Raw genomic sequence first — 17,302 nt, 5'->3', positions numbered from 1 at the left:
TTTCCATTTCGGCTCTTTAATTGCCATGAAACTTCCTCACTTTTCCCATTAGAGACACATACACACATGACACAAAGCACATGACTCACAAGGATGACTCACAGTACCCACCTCTCTGTTTTCACTGAACCCTGTCATCCCTTGAGAGCGAGAAAGAGAGAGATGTAGTGGGTGATGGCTGACAGGGAGAGATTTCATTAATTTCAATAATTTGCCATAAAGACTTGATTGCTAATCCAAATTATAGCTGGTTGTGATGTGCTTCCCGTTACTGTAAACTGATTTATGATGCCGGAGCTGTTAATGGTCCAGTCTCTTTCAAGTGAAAACCAAACCTAAAAAATGTAAATCCATCGGGTGTCACGCTAGTTTGGAGTTGAATTTTTCCTCACAGACACTCAAATTAATGCACCATATACTGGCAGTTCATGTAATTAGTATAAACAGAAGTGATTTTGCTCAGGCTGTAAGGTCTCTCAGAGAGAGAGAGAGAGAGAGAGAGAGAGAGAGAGAGAGCAGGCTAATTAAAGTCAGTCTGCGAGCAATTTTAGCAGCTATTCCATCTTGTAATTTGCAAAAAAAAAAAAAAAAAATGATAATAATAATAATAATAATAACAATTATACACCCATATTATTTTTTATGATGTGAAAATATAACTATAAATGTCAATTTATTTATTTAAAAAAAAAATGCATAATAATTACGTAGGCTATATGAAAAAAGTGTTATATTTCTCATTGAATGTAATATATGACTATTAGAAATCATTAAAATCACATTTAATAAGTATTTCTTTTTCAGTATTCATAAATGTATTCATAAATGAAAGTTCCATAAAACAAAGCAATTGTTACTGTTTTTCAAAAATAATTCTGCAATTACGATAAATATTTGAGTTAATCACGAAAAAAAAGTATGGTTAATTTTTTAATTCATCAAAGGGTTGATTCAAACGTGTATGAACAAAAGTAGCCACTGACTTCGTCTAATTTCTTCCACACTATGGAAGTCGATGCATGGTTATCGTAAATTGTTCGGTTACTCACATTATTTAAACAACTTATTTTATGCTCAACAGAAGAAATAAACTTTTACAGGTTTGGAAAAACTTGAAGTTGAAGGTGAATAAATTATGACAGAAATGTTTGGGTTGGGTTAACTATCCGTTAAAAAAATATTATAGTTTTCATTTGTTGTTTTATTTTAATAATCTTTTGCGTGCGCGCGCGTGCGTGCGTGTGTGTGTTATACTGCGGTTCTTTTGATCCTTTTTCGTTTTTGTTTTATTGCCCTGTTGTTATACCCCGCGTTATGACGGGATTTGTGAACGCGTTTTGGCTTAATGGCGTTTTGGCCCTACCAAGCCGCCGTGTGTTTGTGTTTGGTTTCGATGAAAATGGCGGACGAGCTGGAAAGAGTACGAATTTCAGCCGCGGAGCTTCGAGCAGAAGCGTCGAATTTCACCACAGACGGCGACAGTATGAGAGGTTAGGAGCTCTCTAAATGTTTATAACTATGTAAGAAAGGTAGTAGTCGAAGACAAGCCTTATTTTGACATGTTACGTTAAAGTTGGGGTTCAGTTTGCTAATAGCTAGCTAGCATAACAGTCAACAACAGTCGTCGCTCATGTGGGTTGAACGGCGCTTGTTTTGAAAGCATATAACATCTCTTGCGTGTATTTCTGCAACGTATTCAAAATTATAATATGCTTTTTGTTTGTATAAAGAAGTAATTGTAATACTAACTGTTACTGGTTATTGAAGGCGGCAACTTGAATGAGATATTTATTTTAAAGGAAGATTTTATAAGTAAGCTGCTATCCAACGCCAGCTCTTTAACTTTCGTAACTTGATTATCGCTTTCTATGTGCTTGTAGTCAACTTATATTGTTGGGTTTGGCTTGTTACAATGCACATGCAACAGGTTATTTTCAACCCATGCCGTAGCAACAGGAATTTGGTCTTGAATGTTCAATCAACAAAAGCATTGTAATTTGTTATATATTTCTATCTTTAATAAAGTAGTACAAATAACACCCATTTCCTAAAATGTATTGACATTTCCCTAAAGCAGCATTTCTCAGCCTGTGTGCAGGGGCCCACTAGGTGGCCTCAGGATGCCTTTCAAATAAGAAAAAAGAACTGAGAAATCAAGATTCGCTTTTATACTTTCAGGAACCAGGAGCTTCATTTATAAAGAAGTGCTTGTAAGGACTGTAAATCAGTTTCTGAAACTTGCTTGGCCCAGTTTTCGTACAATGCGTGTTTGTAGCTATTTATTTATTTTTAGGAAATAATTTGTAGAAATTATTTCATTTTAGTGTTGTAATTATCACAAAGCAGTTTAAATGATTCTCATTTGCGATTTCTCACGTTCTTGGACAAGGACAACCAAGAGCTAGTCTAAATTTAAAAGTGTGATTTCAAGAAAAGTAATTAAAATATTGTTGTGAATATTTGTTGGCAGTCTATAAACAGTCCTATTGTACTCTTCAGTCAATAACATTTTTGTCATATTTTTCTTAGAATTGCGAGAGGAGGGTAAGAAGCACCGGGAACGAGATAGCAAACGTCCAGACTTGCAGTGGTACAAACCTGGTGCTGCCCATCCACACAGACATAAGAACAGTGCAGAAGGAGCTGGGTCAGACCCCGTGCACTCACCGGATGATTGTGTTTTTGGTAATGACACCAAAATGCTTGACGGCTCACCTACCAGTCCTGGAAGCTCTCATGTAAGCACTGGAGAGTTTCCAAATGATCACAGCCAGCCTGAAGCAAATCATAACACTAAAGGACATGTAGGCAATAATAGCCACCAACTTGTAGATGGAAATGCTGTTAAAAGCATGGAAAGTGCTAGGACACCCAAATCACAGAAGCATTCACAAAAGATGCGTAAACCTGACCGTGAGATATATCAGCCAGGGGGACGAAGGTCTCAGGTACACAAAGAGACGGGGGTGACAAGATGGGGGATCAAAGGAGAGAGGAGGAGGAAGAACGGAGTAGGAAATCTGCTGAAACGATTATTAAGTGTGAGAAAGAGGAGAAGCGTAGAAACAGGCGAGGGAAAGATGGCAGGAAAAAGGAAGAGTCAAAGGGAACTGTAGACAGTTCTGCAAACAGAAATGAAAATAGTGTTGAGAGTATCACAGGAAAAGTCAGCAATCTCCATTTAGAGTCTGAGGAAATCAAAGATGGAGCTGGGCAGGGTGGTACAAACAGTAGAAAACCTAGTGGGGAAGGGCGAAGAAGCCAAGCAGGTGGAGGGAATGAAGTGGCTGGAGAAGACAAAAAAAAGGAGAAGGGTAATGGGAAATCCAGAGCAGGAAGGGAAAAAGATAACAACCAGGGCTTTGCCAAGAAAGAGCAAGAGGAAGGAGGAGGAAAAGGCTCAGAAGCAGATCAGGCTGAAGGAATAAAGCAGAGAAATGTTGGCGTTAAAGAGGTGAGCCGTGACCAGAACGTAAACCATGAAAAACAACAAGGGAACCGGCCAAAAGAGAAAGGAAAACCATCTGAGAGAACCGATTCAAACAGAGTCAACTCTGCCTCAAAGCGATACTCTCAGTCAGACATCCGGCGTCCTCGACACCGCACCTACAGCACGAGTTCGGCCAGTAGTGGGACCAGTATGGACGGTCTGGCTGAAGCTGAGAGACTTAGAGGGGAGGGTCAGCAGTTGGCGGCACGCACTGCGGAGAATAGTGCTGGACAGAAGGAGTTCATCCGAAGGAGCCAGGGGCGCCCGAGGAGACGGATGGCACGGACATTGTCTTCGACAGATTCACTGGAGGAAAATGAGGTGTGGGAGAGAGAAGATAGAAGAGGCAGATTTGCTGACGAAGCCAAGAGCACCCACAAAGGTCCTGAAGGGGGCAGAAGAGGGCAAAGAGTGCCTGTTTCTAGTGGTCGAGGAGGAATTTTGAGAGTTTCTTTGGAAAAGAATTCAAGCGAGGATCAAGCAAGCCAAAAAAAACCTAGAGGTCGTGGGAGGGGCATCCTGGTGCTTCCTGCCCACACTGATCTAACTTTGACCCCAGAGCCAGGGCCTCAGCTTAGAACAATGAGAGGAGGAATGGGTCTTGGCCGAGGAAGAGGTGGCCGTGGAGGAGGGACAAGACGCCTTTGGGACCCAAATAACCCGGATAAGAAACCAGCACTGGTGTCAAGCCAACAATCCCAGCATGCATCTCTCCAGCAGGCCTTTGTACTTGCAGCAGGGTGTATGTGGGCCACTGAACTTTCTGGACACTGATGATGAGACAACAGGAAGTCCTCCTGTCCGACAGGGTGAGTTTTTTCAAAACCAGCAAGCCGCTGCCATGGCTTATTACAAATTCCAGAATTCTGACAATCCCTACTGCTATCCGCTACCGGCCAATTCCCCAAACACCCCACCACGCTATCCTTACCCATATCACATTCCCTACCAAATTCCTGGCTCCAGTGGGATGTATCCCACCTCTATGCCACCTTTTTATGGATCCTACGGGCAAGGTGGGCCAGGTTATCCCTCTCCAGCAGGATCTGGTCTCACTCCAGAAGACGTAGAGGTGCAGACCAGAGGAGAGCTGGGAAAGTTGCTTCGGCTGGCTGACAGTCAGGAACTCCAACTCAGTAACCTGCTGTCCCGGGAACGACTGAGCCAGGAGGGATTGGAGAGGATGGCCCAGCTGAGGTGTGTATTAAATTTTGAACATTTTGCATGGGAAAGATTTGTTGTATTAGAGTTCTACAGTTAGTAATAATGAACTTGGTTGAACTTGTTCTTTAACATATTCTTTTCTGTTGTTTATGCAGAGCTGAACTCCTGACATTGTATGAGCGGGTGATTTTGACAGACATTGAGTTCTCAGACACTCAAAACCTGGATCAGGCTCTGTGGAAGAATGTGTTTTACCAGGTGATAGAGAGGTTTAGGCAGCTACTGAAGGACCAGACATCAGACGCAGCCCCACAGATAAAAATCATGCTCATGACCATACTGGAAGAGGTAGATATTCACAGTGTGGTCTATATCCTTCTTATGAATGTCCTTGTCATTGTCTAATTTTTTTTATTAAGGGAGTATACAGTAAATTGGGTAAACACATTTTGTAATGTTCCAAAATATATGATTAAATAAAAATTTATGCATTTAGCAGATGCTAAAGCGACTTACAGTGAATTCAAGCTAACATTTTTTGCCTAACCTGTTCCCTGGTAATTGAACCCACAACCTTGTGCTGCTAATGCAATGCTCTACCACTTGAGCCACAGGAACACTATATTCAATACATTTTATTTTACTTTCTATTCTTCAAAAAAAAAAAAAATCAGAAGAAAATGCCACAGTTTCAGATAATGGCTCCTTAAAATTCAGCTTTCCATCACGGGAGTAAATTACATTTTAATATAAAATGTAATTAAAATAGAAAACAGTTGTTTTTAAATTATAAACAAATTATATTTTACAATATTACTGTTTTACCACAGTTTAATCAAATAAATGCAGCTGGAACATAATTTCTTTTAAAAACATTTTAACAGTCTTACCATATGTAAACATTTGAATGGTAGTTTGGTTTAGATGCTCTTATCCAGAGTGACTTACAAAATGTGCTTTGGCTTTACATATTAAATTGTTTAAATATTCACTGTTCTTTATGGAAGAATAAAATTGTGAACATTTTTTATTTTTATTTTATTGTTTTTTCTTCTTCCCTAGGGGGTATTCTTTTTTGATTCGCTGCTTCAGAAGTTGCAGACTGTTTTTCAGTTCAAGCTGGAGGACTATATGGACTGTATGGCTATACGAGCAAGACCTCTGCGCAAGACGGTATGCTCCTTGTGTTTTTTTGGACTATTGTGATAAATTAACCCATGTGCCCAGCAGCAACTAAGCCCTTTAAACAACTTCTCATTGTAGTGTTTTTCATGTTTTAAAGATTTAGTTGTAACAGGCCCTTGACAGTTAGTTCTGCTATTGTTGAACACATTCAACAAGTGTGAATCCAACTTTACCTTGATGCAGGTGAAGTATGCTCTGATCAGTGCCCAGCGCTGCATGATCTGTCAGGGGATATCGCACGATACCGTGAACAGGCTAATGACTCTGCTAACTACGGAAAGGCACGCAGGTAATTCTGTCATAGCCACATTAAACAGAAAAGGTGTATTTTATATTATAGTATGCTATTTCAGTGTACATACATGTGCTTTTGTTTATATCATGTGTATAAATGAATTGGCACAGCATGAATATCTTTTTCATCAATTTACCAATGACAAACTAAGAAATCATATACGTTTTTGTATTTTAGTGTTAATTTTTTTTTTCTCACGTGCAGTTGGTATCTAAAAGCTCAGCAGATTGCTCCAAAAAATGGAAGACCCTACAATCAGCTGGCCCTGCTAGCAGTATATACGGTGAGAATTCAGCATAACATAATTTCTATTAGATTTAGTGTTAGAAACATTTACATTTTATATATACATATTTATATATTATTAGGGCTGTCAAAAATAGTGCGTTAACGACGTTAATTAGTTGTTTGTCGTTAATTACGTCAAATTTTTTAACGCATTTCACGCATGCGCAGTGTGAGAAATTATTCAGGTCAGGAAAGTCTCGTCGATCTCTGAACTCTCAAGAAGTAAAAAACAGCGGCAAGCGCCGCGGCGAAAACACAGAAGGAGCTTAAGGTTTTACCCCAGGTACTCTCAAATACATTCATGCCAAGCTTGATAAACAGAGACGACTTTGGTAGTTGATACTCTGGAGCTTCTTCCTGTTATAGCGTCCTGTGTTTCACACTGCGCATGCGCAGAACGCCTACATGCAATGCAGTGAAAATTATAGCTGTTTGGAAAAGCATATGCATTTTTACTTGGTTTTACTGGCACTTGAAGCCTTCAGAACGTGAAAATATAGATCCTAAAGTATTGTGGCAGAGCAAATGAACACCTCCCCAAAACAAGAATGCCCAGAGTGCAGAGGGCGCATGTTTGTGTTTCTGAGTTCATTCTTTCGAGTTTCTCTATGCATAATTTCATAGATATGTGGCTATATTTAACCACTGGTTCACCTAAAACTCTTACACTATTGGTAGTTAAATGGCATGGTTTGATATAGTGCTCAGGTAAATTTGATCTAAGTAAATGTTAAACTTTTGAAATTCAGAAAAAAAGAACCACATATTGATGAATCAATACATGAAAATTATGTATCTGTGTCCTGTTATTTATCTTTTGGTAAGCATTTCAGAAAAAAATGGTGATTAATACTGATTAATCCACTGAAAATTCAGATGAATTTGATTAAAAATTTTAATCATTTGACAACCCTATATATTATTTATACACATTTAAAAATGTTAAGACTGGTTACTTGCACTGATATTCAAAATATTAATCATGAAGTTGAGGTCTATAATGAGTTGCTTGTTTGAAATTGGCTAATATGATGACAATTAAAGTTAAATTAGTTATTTCTCCCCTCATCTCTTATTTAGAAGCGAAAGCTGGATGCTGTCTACTATTACATGCGTAGTCTAGCCGCCAGTAACCCAATCCTCACAGCCAAGGAAAGTCTGATGACTCTGTTTGAGGAAGCCAAGCGCAAGGTATGCACTTTAATGCTGCTCCTTAAAAAGAATAATCCAGCTTTGATAAATATTAAACAATATTGGTTGTGCAGCTGAAAAATGTCAGTATTCTCAGTGTTTGTTTATATTTGTTCTTCTCCCTAACCAAGGCTGACCAGATTGAACGTAGACGGAAGCAGGAAGATGGAGGTACCCGTAGTCCCCGAGGTCATGTAGGTGGGCGTCGTGGTGAGGACGCCAGCCGAGTGGAGATCTGGATACGTCCCACCGGGCATCCAGGCACTTCTCGTCCGACAGGCAGTGAGTCGGGCAAAGACTCTGAGCAGGATGGAGAGCTGGGAACTCTGAGTCCCAGTGATGTGAGTGCTTTTTTAAACATATGTCATTTGCTCTGCTCACAGTTAAATTCGTTTCAGAGCTTTGCTTCAGAGAAATGACTAAATAAAATGCAACCATTGCTGATACATCTGATAACAATTTTTTTTATAACTTTTTTATATATATATATATATATATATATATATAAACAACATCCATCAAAAAACATAACATTTTAATTGATTGTAATTTTAAGTGCCTGTTGCACTTAAGGCAAGAAAAATTCCTCTGAGCCACGCAAATGTTTTCACAAATGTTTCAAGAAGCGGGCACAAACAGGCACACATATGACACATACAAACACCCGTGCACATTAGGAGAGCCAAAGAGGTCACGTTGAGTTGTTTATGAGTTGCACAGGAAGAGGCTGACTATGAGTCACCCATCAGTGGCAGGAAAGGGCATCATTGTGCCGTGATGCACCCATCATTTTGGTAACCTTGGATATTTGCCCACGTCAGCAACAAATGCACACTTACACTTTAAGAAAGTTGATCTGTTCCACCCCACCATTCGTCTTTTGTAAGGGTGAGCAGGTTGATCTGAGCCCGCTGCTTCAGGCAGTACACTGATTTAATTAAATGAGAGCGCTTTAGGTTTATCAGCTAAACAAGGTGCTCATCCTTTGGAGAGTTTGTCAATTTTCTGATTGTTTTATTTGTGTGTTGAGTCTTGGTGACTGTGCACACCTATGGAGCTATTGGTTTGAGGGGGAAAACATGAGCTATTTTTTACTTTGATGAACGGTCACTATAATTACAATAATTTGAGCTAAAGAGTTGAATTACTCTTTTCCTTACATTTTTCTGTCATTTTCTTTACAGCTTAACAAGAGGTTTATTTTGAGTTTCCTGCATGCTCACGGAAAGCTCTTCACTAAAGTAGGGTAAGTCTTAATGTCAACAGATTTGGTGTAAACATCCATTTTGTCTTTTGTCAATATCTTTGCAGATATTGTTTATGCTCAAACAGCAACATTACACACTAACTAACATTAAAAAAGTGAAATCGCAATCAACAACCCCTTTAAAAAATACCTGCATGTAATTACGTCGGTAATTACATTTATAATTACACTGTTGGGCGGTATGCGATAATTATCACAATAAATGTAAAAAAAATATATATATTTCTTTAAAAAAAAGGACTTACAAGGCCTATTTTTGCTCCAATGTGAAAGTTGTAAAAAAAAAAAAAAAACAGACTGTTAATTGTAGTTTTATACTATTCTTTATCATCAGAACATGACAAACACTGTTTTTAGAAAAAAAATCTTAGTTCTGCATTTGCTAATGAGTAATATTGTTTCAACTCTAGAAACAGGTTTGTGTTGCCTGATAAGAATAGAACTTTTTTTTCTGTCTACACATGTATACACATTTAATTGTAGCTCGAATTAGGATGCAGGTGTAGATTTAGTAATTCAGCAATACCTGTACATTTTGTAGCAATCTCATCTTTATATGGTGAAATGTAATTATTCTGACTGTTTGAGGTGTGTGTATTTTTTATTTTTTTTTAACCATTGGTATTCCATAGTAGCATACATTTAGATCTTGATAATCAGTTAAAACCACAAATATAGCACCCCAATACCACTGGAAAAATGTAATATGGCTTCTAGGTATTTGTATGAAAAACAGTAGTCTAAATACATTTAGTATAAACACAAATGCTATAGCTTAATCACAAAAAGTAATGTAATTATATTCCATTACTCCACCTTCAGTATGTCAACATTAATAATATAATACAATTTGACACGAATACCAACATTTCTGCACTGTTTATCACACTACAAGCGACATAATCCCATTCATTTCATTGGAAAGTTGGCGATTTCCTGCGATACGAATGACAGCTGGCGTTGGCGAAGGGGAGTGACAGCCTATAGGAAATAAGACAGAGCTTGTGTGGTCTTTCTCCTCTCAGCTCAGAAGTGACAGAAAGATAGAGGAGAGGCAAAAGTCGCTGCTGATGTGAGTGCAGCTTTACGCATCTGTTCTAGTGAAGCTCACGCCATGCCGACATTTAAACTTTGATCCGACCGGATAAACGGTCTATACAGCACGCTTCAAATGACTAGCATTTTTTCGTTCCGCCGTTGCCTCATAAATAATATATGGAACAATATCGAACTCATGTTATCGTTTATTTCGGAAATTTATATCAATTTATCGCCCAGCCCTACTGTTGACCCATCCCTAACACCTTAACCCAACCTTAAGCCTACCCATACTACCAAACCTGTCCCTAACCTAAGTACGTTATTTTATGCAAGTACATAGTAGCTTAGGCCACCTAATATAAAGTGGGACTGAAAGTTATTATCTAGTCTAATCATATTGTGAATTTGAGGGCTGATTTTAGAAGAGGTCCTAGATTATGTATAGTAAGCAACGGCTCCTGAAAGGAATGCTTTTGGATCAGAACTATTCAATTTACAGCACTATAACTAAAAACATATTGGACTGGAATAAAAGCTTCAATTATATTTGGCAAATGTGTTACTCAGAGATGTAATTAATGTTAAAAAATAATTGTTCTGGGAGGATTTTCTACCAAATATCAAAATTCTATTTTTTATATTTTTTATACTGTATTAGAGCTGCAGAGGGTGAAAAGTGTCTGTTATAATTTTGACATGCATCATTCATTAAAACCACTTCAAAAATTTACTATTAAAAATATGTGTATTAAGTATATTGTAAATACATATTAAGTGTTTAATAATTCATTCAAATTAATGAAACACTTTTAAATAGACTGCTGCAATAATATTTTGTCAGACAGTATTTAGTTCCGTTTCTGAATTGTGGTCTGTACCGGAGACAAAAAAAAAAATCACGATTCTCAATTTATCCAGAATCATGCAGCTTTATTGTATGGAAGATATTGTTACATTTTTGTAGGTGTCTGCAATAATATCGTAATTGCTGTTTTAACGATGTGCAGTTTGACATTGAGTATTTTGAAAAAACAAACAAAACAAAAAAAAACAATGGAGTGCATGCATACATTAAATTCAGTCTATTAAAATGCATTAAGAATGGTCACAAATTTCAAGATATGGGGCCAGAAAAAGTAGCCATATATATTCATATAATTTCATATAGCCCAGTTAAAATCTCATGAGGAGTGCCTTTTTTTCTACAACAGTTCTTTAAGCAATAAGTTAATATTAGGATCCTTGCGTTTTAGACATCACAATGCCTGTTTTTACTCCATTTCACGAACAAAAAATAATTCTAAACACAGCCAAAGCACGGTTTTGCGTCTCTAAACAACATGGCTATGTTTCATTCCTGAATGAATCCACCATTTAAATGATTCTGTTCAATTGCAATGACTCCCTTAACAGTGGCTTGCTGCCACCTACTGGCGGTTTTAACTTCACATTTAAAGTATCTTTAAATTTTTAATAATTCCAAATAGCAGTATTCAATGTTTCATGTTTAAAATATCAAACCATTATGCATTTGTAACTGAACGGACCACACAGAATATGAAGAATATCAAATCTGCAGTTGCCCCCAGCAGTCAGATATCAGCACAATAACGCAAAATATCGTCTAATTATCATTATTGAGAAAATCCCCCAAAATATTGAGATCTCTTTTCTTTTTCAATATCACACACCCCTAAATTTTTTAAAAACTATGATTGTTAATTTCTACTTTGAGCTGCCATGGAAATAGACTTTGATGGTGATATGGCATTTAATAAATAAAACAAAACATGACAGGCTGATAATTAACACAGAAAATAATTATTATTGGGAATATGTTGTACTAATTTGCATAATTGTTGTGATTGGTCCTCAGGATGGAGAGTTTTCCTGCTGTAGCCAGTCGAGTGTTGCAGGAGTTTCGGGCCCTCCTCCAGCACAGCCCCTCCCCCCTCGGGAGCACACGCATGCTGCAAATCATCACTATTAACATGTTCACCATCCATTATGCACAGATCAGAGGTAAAGATTCAACATTATCAGTGGCCGTAGATCCTGACGGTCCATTGAAAAGAATCTCTCTTGCTTCTTACTTTGCTGTGTCTCTAAATCTCTCTTTCTCGTAGCTGAAGGGCAAGGTGAAACTCGGTCTGTTTTAGAGGAGCAGACCATATCTCTTGGTTTAGCTATGTTTGGTCTCCTTGTCCAACGGTGCACTGAACTCCTAAAAGAAACACCTGCTGGTGAGTCAAAAGTGTCTGTTTCACTAGTGTGCTGCCTACATAGACAGCATAAAGATACTCTCTGTATTTGTGACTTCTATGCAGATTTGTCTAATTGTTTGCTTCTTTTTTGTCTCTGCCAGAGCCTATCCCAGCAGAAGAGCTGGGGGAGTTTGATGAAATGGATGATGAGGAGGGGATGGTGCGGGTGTCTGTCTTCCCTCCCGACCTCAGAGAGCTGCTGCCCAGCATGAAGGTCTGGTCCGACTGGATGCTCGGCCACCCAGACAAGTGGAACCCTCCCCCCTGCTGTATTCAGTGAGTCAGGGCTCAGGGCGGTGTTGATTTGAATCTGAGCTGTGGTTGATGTGGTTCTTTATTTTCTAGGGGGGGTCCAGATGTGTGGCAGTGTCTTGCAGATCTGTGCAACTCTCTGGCCCGTGTGTATCACGGTGAGGTTCTGCTCTATAAAGCTGATGTAGATGGAGAAGGAGATGAGGAACTCCGAGTCCTACAGCTGGAGGAGGACAAAATGCTCTCTGGCTTTGTCCCGCTGCTCGCTGCCCCACAGGAAGCTTGCTATATAGACCAAGGAACTGATGCGGTCAGTATTGTACTCCCCTATGGATTGTGTTTTCAAAATTAATATATAATGTAATATAATGTGTGTGTGTGTGTATTATTCAATCAGTCCATGATCACCTGCTAGGTGAAGAATATATCAAATTTATGACTGTCAATAGATTAATTAGTTAATTTGTAATTTCAATTTATTGTTATCTTATTTTATTTTTTTTAATTCAAAATGTTTTTTTATTTTATTCTGTCTATATTTAGTTGAATAAATTAGTCTGTTTATTTTAATTTACAGTTTACTACAATTTACCTTTTTCTTTTATTTATTATTATTAATATTAATATTAATGTTTATAGTCCAGTCTATTATTGCCGGTTTGGTGGATAATATAAGGGCTCTCGGTAGATTAAAATAGACTATTTATTTGCTGTTTATTTTTTTGCCTTTTTATTTTTTTAAGCTTTTTTAATCCAAGCTGCTATAACTAGAAAGTGTATTATAGATTTTATTTTATATTTTTTTGGTCCATTCAGTGTAAGAGTGCTTTCACTCTTGGTTCACTTGCCTGGTCCGAACCAGAGTTCGATTGCTCCCCCTCCCCCCGCTGGACTGCATTCATATTATTTTATAAGGGTCCGAACCGTGCTTCGCTTGCGTCATCAAGTCAGCAGCTGTTTAACCCGTTGCATAGTAATGACGGCGCAGGAGAAATCAGAAAAATTCATAACATAACTCTCTGCACTTTTATGTATTTAAGTTTTTAAACCATTCATTTTGTTTACAAAGCTTCGGTACATAACGGCACTTGACACTTTCGTTAAAATCTTAATTTGATTTATTAAATCAATTAGCAGACTTTTTCATCATTTACTAATAAATGAGAGCGGATATGTGGTGTCGTTCTTATTCAGATCATTCATAGAAATCACACAGAACTGAATTAGGCTGAATTAAGTCCAATTAATTTGTATTTTATAATATTAAACGTGTTCTCTAATAAATCAACTTAGCTGCTGTAGTTATCTCAGATCTGAATGATTGTTTTTATGTGTAGGCTATAGCAGCGGACTGTAAGAGAGTGACCGTGCTGAAGTACTTCCTGGAAGCTCTGTGCGGGCAGGAAGAACCACTGCTGGCTTTTAAGGGAGGAAAGTACATTTCCATGGCTACACCTCCTTTACCCAGTGTAAACACGGAGAAAACGGCACAAACGCAAGAACAGGTACAGCGAATCTCTCATTACCAGGATGTATTTTGCTTTTCCTCAAATCTGAGACGATTCTTTTTCCAGTAACTCAGAGAGTGTGGTTAACAGGGCATGTCTACTTCTCAGGAGGATGATGTCATTGTGGAGGAATCGTCTCTCTCTGCTTCGGAAGGGGAGATCGATGGAGAGATGGAAGGAGACGGAAGCGAGGATGATATCAGAGAGCTGAGGGCACGGCGCCACGCTCTCACACACAAGCTGGCGCAGCAGCAGAAACGGCGGGACAAGATACAGGTATCCTCCAGATGCCATCTTTATCTGTACCCCTTGTCTACTTTAAACATTTAATGATTCTTACAGCAGAATATTTCAAGCTAATGATATAGAGCTGAGCAAGTGTCCGTTTCTGTCCTCCAGGCTGTTCTGCAGACGGGTGGACAGCTGGAGATTGAGATCAGGCCGTTCTATCTGGTCCCGGACACAAACGGCTTCATAGATCATCTGGACGGCCTGAGGAAGCTTCTGGCCTGTGGGACGTACATCCTGGTTCTGCCTCTTATTGGTGAGACCCTCTTTGATGATTAAAATACACACAGATGTTTCACTCATATGTCTCATGTTTCTGTGTCCTTATGACAGTGATCACGGAGTTGGATGGTCTGGCTAAAGGGCAGGACAGTCGTGAGGGGGTCGGTAACGGTGCCCATGCCCGACAGGTGCAGGAGAGAGCCAGATCAGCGGTCATGTTTCTGGAGAAAGCATTTGAATCTAGAGATCCCTGCATCAGAGCGCTCACCAGCAGAGGAAACACACTGGAGTCCATCGCCTTTCGCAGTGAAGATACTTCTGGACAAAAGGTACGTGTTTCCCCATAAGAATGGTGGTGCTAAAAATGTGTGCTGGTTCATATGTAGTTCACACTCTCATTCTGTTCCTCTCTCTGTTGCAAGTTTCTTTTCATGTTGTTTTACTTACATTTACATTTAGCAGACACTTTTATCCAAAGTGACTTACAAATGAGTAAATTTATTTGATCAAATAAGATTTATAGATGATTTGACACGTATTTGGATCTGAACCACTGTAAGTTTGTCTTTCATTGTTCAAGGCAGCTGTTTGTCATCAGAAGTGGTTTACTTCTACAACATTAAATACTTAAATATTGGTATTAAGGACTGCATTAATATGACCTTAATATCTTTATAATTACCTTAATAACGCTTTTTAAAATCATCTGTCTTTAGACTCTCATAAGTAACGCAACAGACTGCAGATGATTAGTCTAACGATGATCTTCAGGGAACGTAAGGCTCCGACACGGTTCTATGGTGCGCATCCAAGTTCGGAAAATGGCTTTCACATCAACCAGCAACTCTAGTGTGAAAAATCACTTGAGAAGTTCAGAAATGCACACGAGACTTTAAGCTCTATTTTAAAGCCGCCCACTCATTATGCGACTCTCTGTCTCCCCAGGGCAACAACGATGATGTCATCCTGTCCTGCTGTCTGCACTACTGTCAGGACAAAGCCAAGGACTTCATGCCTGCCGAGAGAAGTCAGTTCACTTACTTTTACTTGTTAGCGGCAATTCAAACAGGACACACTTTTGCATTACTGAATGTGTTTTGAATTATAAATCCATTTTCAGTTTGACGGCATCTGACTGTATGATCGCTATGTTTTAAAGAAATAGTTCAAATAAAAGTTTAAACATGTATGTGTGTGTATTTACATATACATAATAAATATAAACAGTACATACACATAGTATGTATTTAAACATTTGAGCGATTAATCGTTTTGCAGCCCTAGATGAGTTTGTTTCTTCATCATGTTTTGTGTTCTCCAGATGGGCCGGTGAGGTTACGCAGGGAGGTGGTTTTGCTCACGGATGATCGTAATCTGCGAGTCAAAGCTCTCACACGCAACGTACCTGTCCGGGACATCCCAGCATTCTTGATCTGGGCTAAAGTAGGCTGAAGCGCAGAACTGACCTACCGCTGTACAAACCAATCATCCTCCACTGTAAAAGTTGGGAGGAGATGAAGAAATTGTCACACAGAGAGGATGAATATTAAGAGGAGAAATACTACAAGCCTTTTGTCAAACCGACAAAAAAAAAAAAGAGCGGCGTGACACATCAAGGCATTTTACAAGAAAGAAATGAGGATTTTCCCCGTACAATGCAGCGTGCATAGATAACTGCTTACTTCTGAGGGTGAGATAGACATGATTGGAGGGGATTGAAGCCAGCATAGCTGATTTGGGGGTTGATTAAAAGCTTGGATGAAGAGGAAGCACGCTGGGTGTACGTGTGTGAGCGAGAGAGTGTCAGCTTGTAGTGTTTGTGTGAAGTCACACATGCTGCGGATGAGCTCATTCCAGCAAAGCGCCTGCGATTAGGCGAGAGCTCCAGTAGGGGGCGGCGTGAGGCGGTCTCACGTTCCACTTTAGTGGCCCATGCGGCCCTGATTGCATTTTCATCGCTTGAAGCATGATTGTTTTAAAGCTCTTATGATTTTTACCTGCTTATTTAAGTTTGCATTGCATTTTTGACTTCAGTTTAGACTGTCAGGTTCTCGTTTTCATTTAGGTCACGTGGTTCAGTTGCAACACCCTCATCACTGTCTGTTCTTCTGTAGTAGCATCTTTATAACTGTGTGGATCCAAGTCAGAATATAAGATTGTAACATCTGTGTGTCGAGTAAATACTGAAGTAATGAATCTGTCATCACAGTAGTTTTAATACAGACTAAAATGAGTCTGCATTTTTGAGGTTGCACTAATAGAAAGGTTCTAGTTTCCTTTTCCCCCTCAAAACTATAAAGAAAACTAATGCATCTAGTTCAAACTTTAGAGTCTTGTATATGTTTTCAGATGTCCTGTGCAAATTATTTTCATGTCTGTATTAAGTCGAGTGGTTTGTCTGTGCTTGCGTTTTAGTGTATTTTTCCATTTCCAAAGCTTAAGTATTGTAGTCCTAATAGAACCTGGTATGTCAGCCTGTTACAGTCATTGTTTTAATGCTCAAAATATCCTCCCCTTTCTGTTATGTGGTAAGAAACAGCAGCATCTGAATTATTCACCTCTAATTACACCTCTAATTTTTTTGTGATGTGGATTTAATTAAAAATAATTTCTGAGTTAATCATTTGTGCTGTTTGGCCTGTGCTTTGGTTTGAACTGTAGATGTCACTGTTTTATACTGATTACAGGATTGTTTTTTGTAATCAAAGGAAGCATTTATGTAACAGTAAGTTTTGATGTAAATCTGAAATGGCTTTTCTAATTTACCAGGCAAAAGGCTAACAACTAAATACCATGCATTTAAATTAATTCAACCTAAAAATAAAATTCTGTTATTGTTTGTTACCC

General features: G+C 38.6%; 1 pseudogene; it reads left to right on the top strand.

Moving 5' to 3' along the window:
* Positions 1–1,355: 1,355 nt before the first annotated feature.
* On the top strand, positions 1,356–17,075 carry LOC113110064 (telomerase-binding protein EST1A-like; annotated as a pseudogene).
* Positions 17,076–17,302: the final 227 nt, after the last annotated feature.

The sequence above is a fragment of the Carassius auratus genome, chromosome 10 (assembly GCF_003368295.1).
Source record: "Carassius auratus strain Wakin chromosome 10, ASM336829v1, whole genome shotgun sequence".
NCBI classification, from domain to species: Eukaryota; Metazoa; Chordata; class Actinopteri; order Cypriniformes; family Cyprinidae; genus Carassius; species Carassius auratus.
Note: the sequence above shows the minus strand (reverse complement) of the source record. Positions and strands in the feature narration are given on the sequence as shown.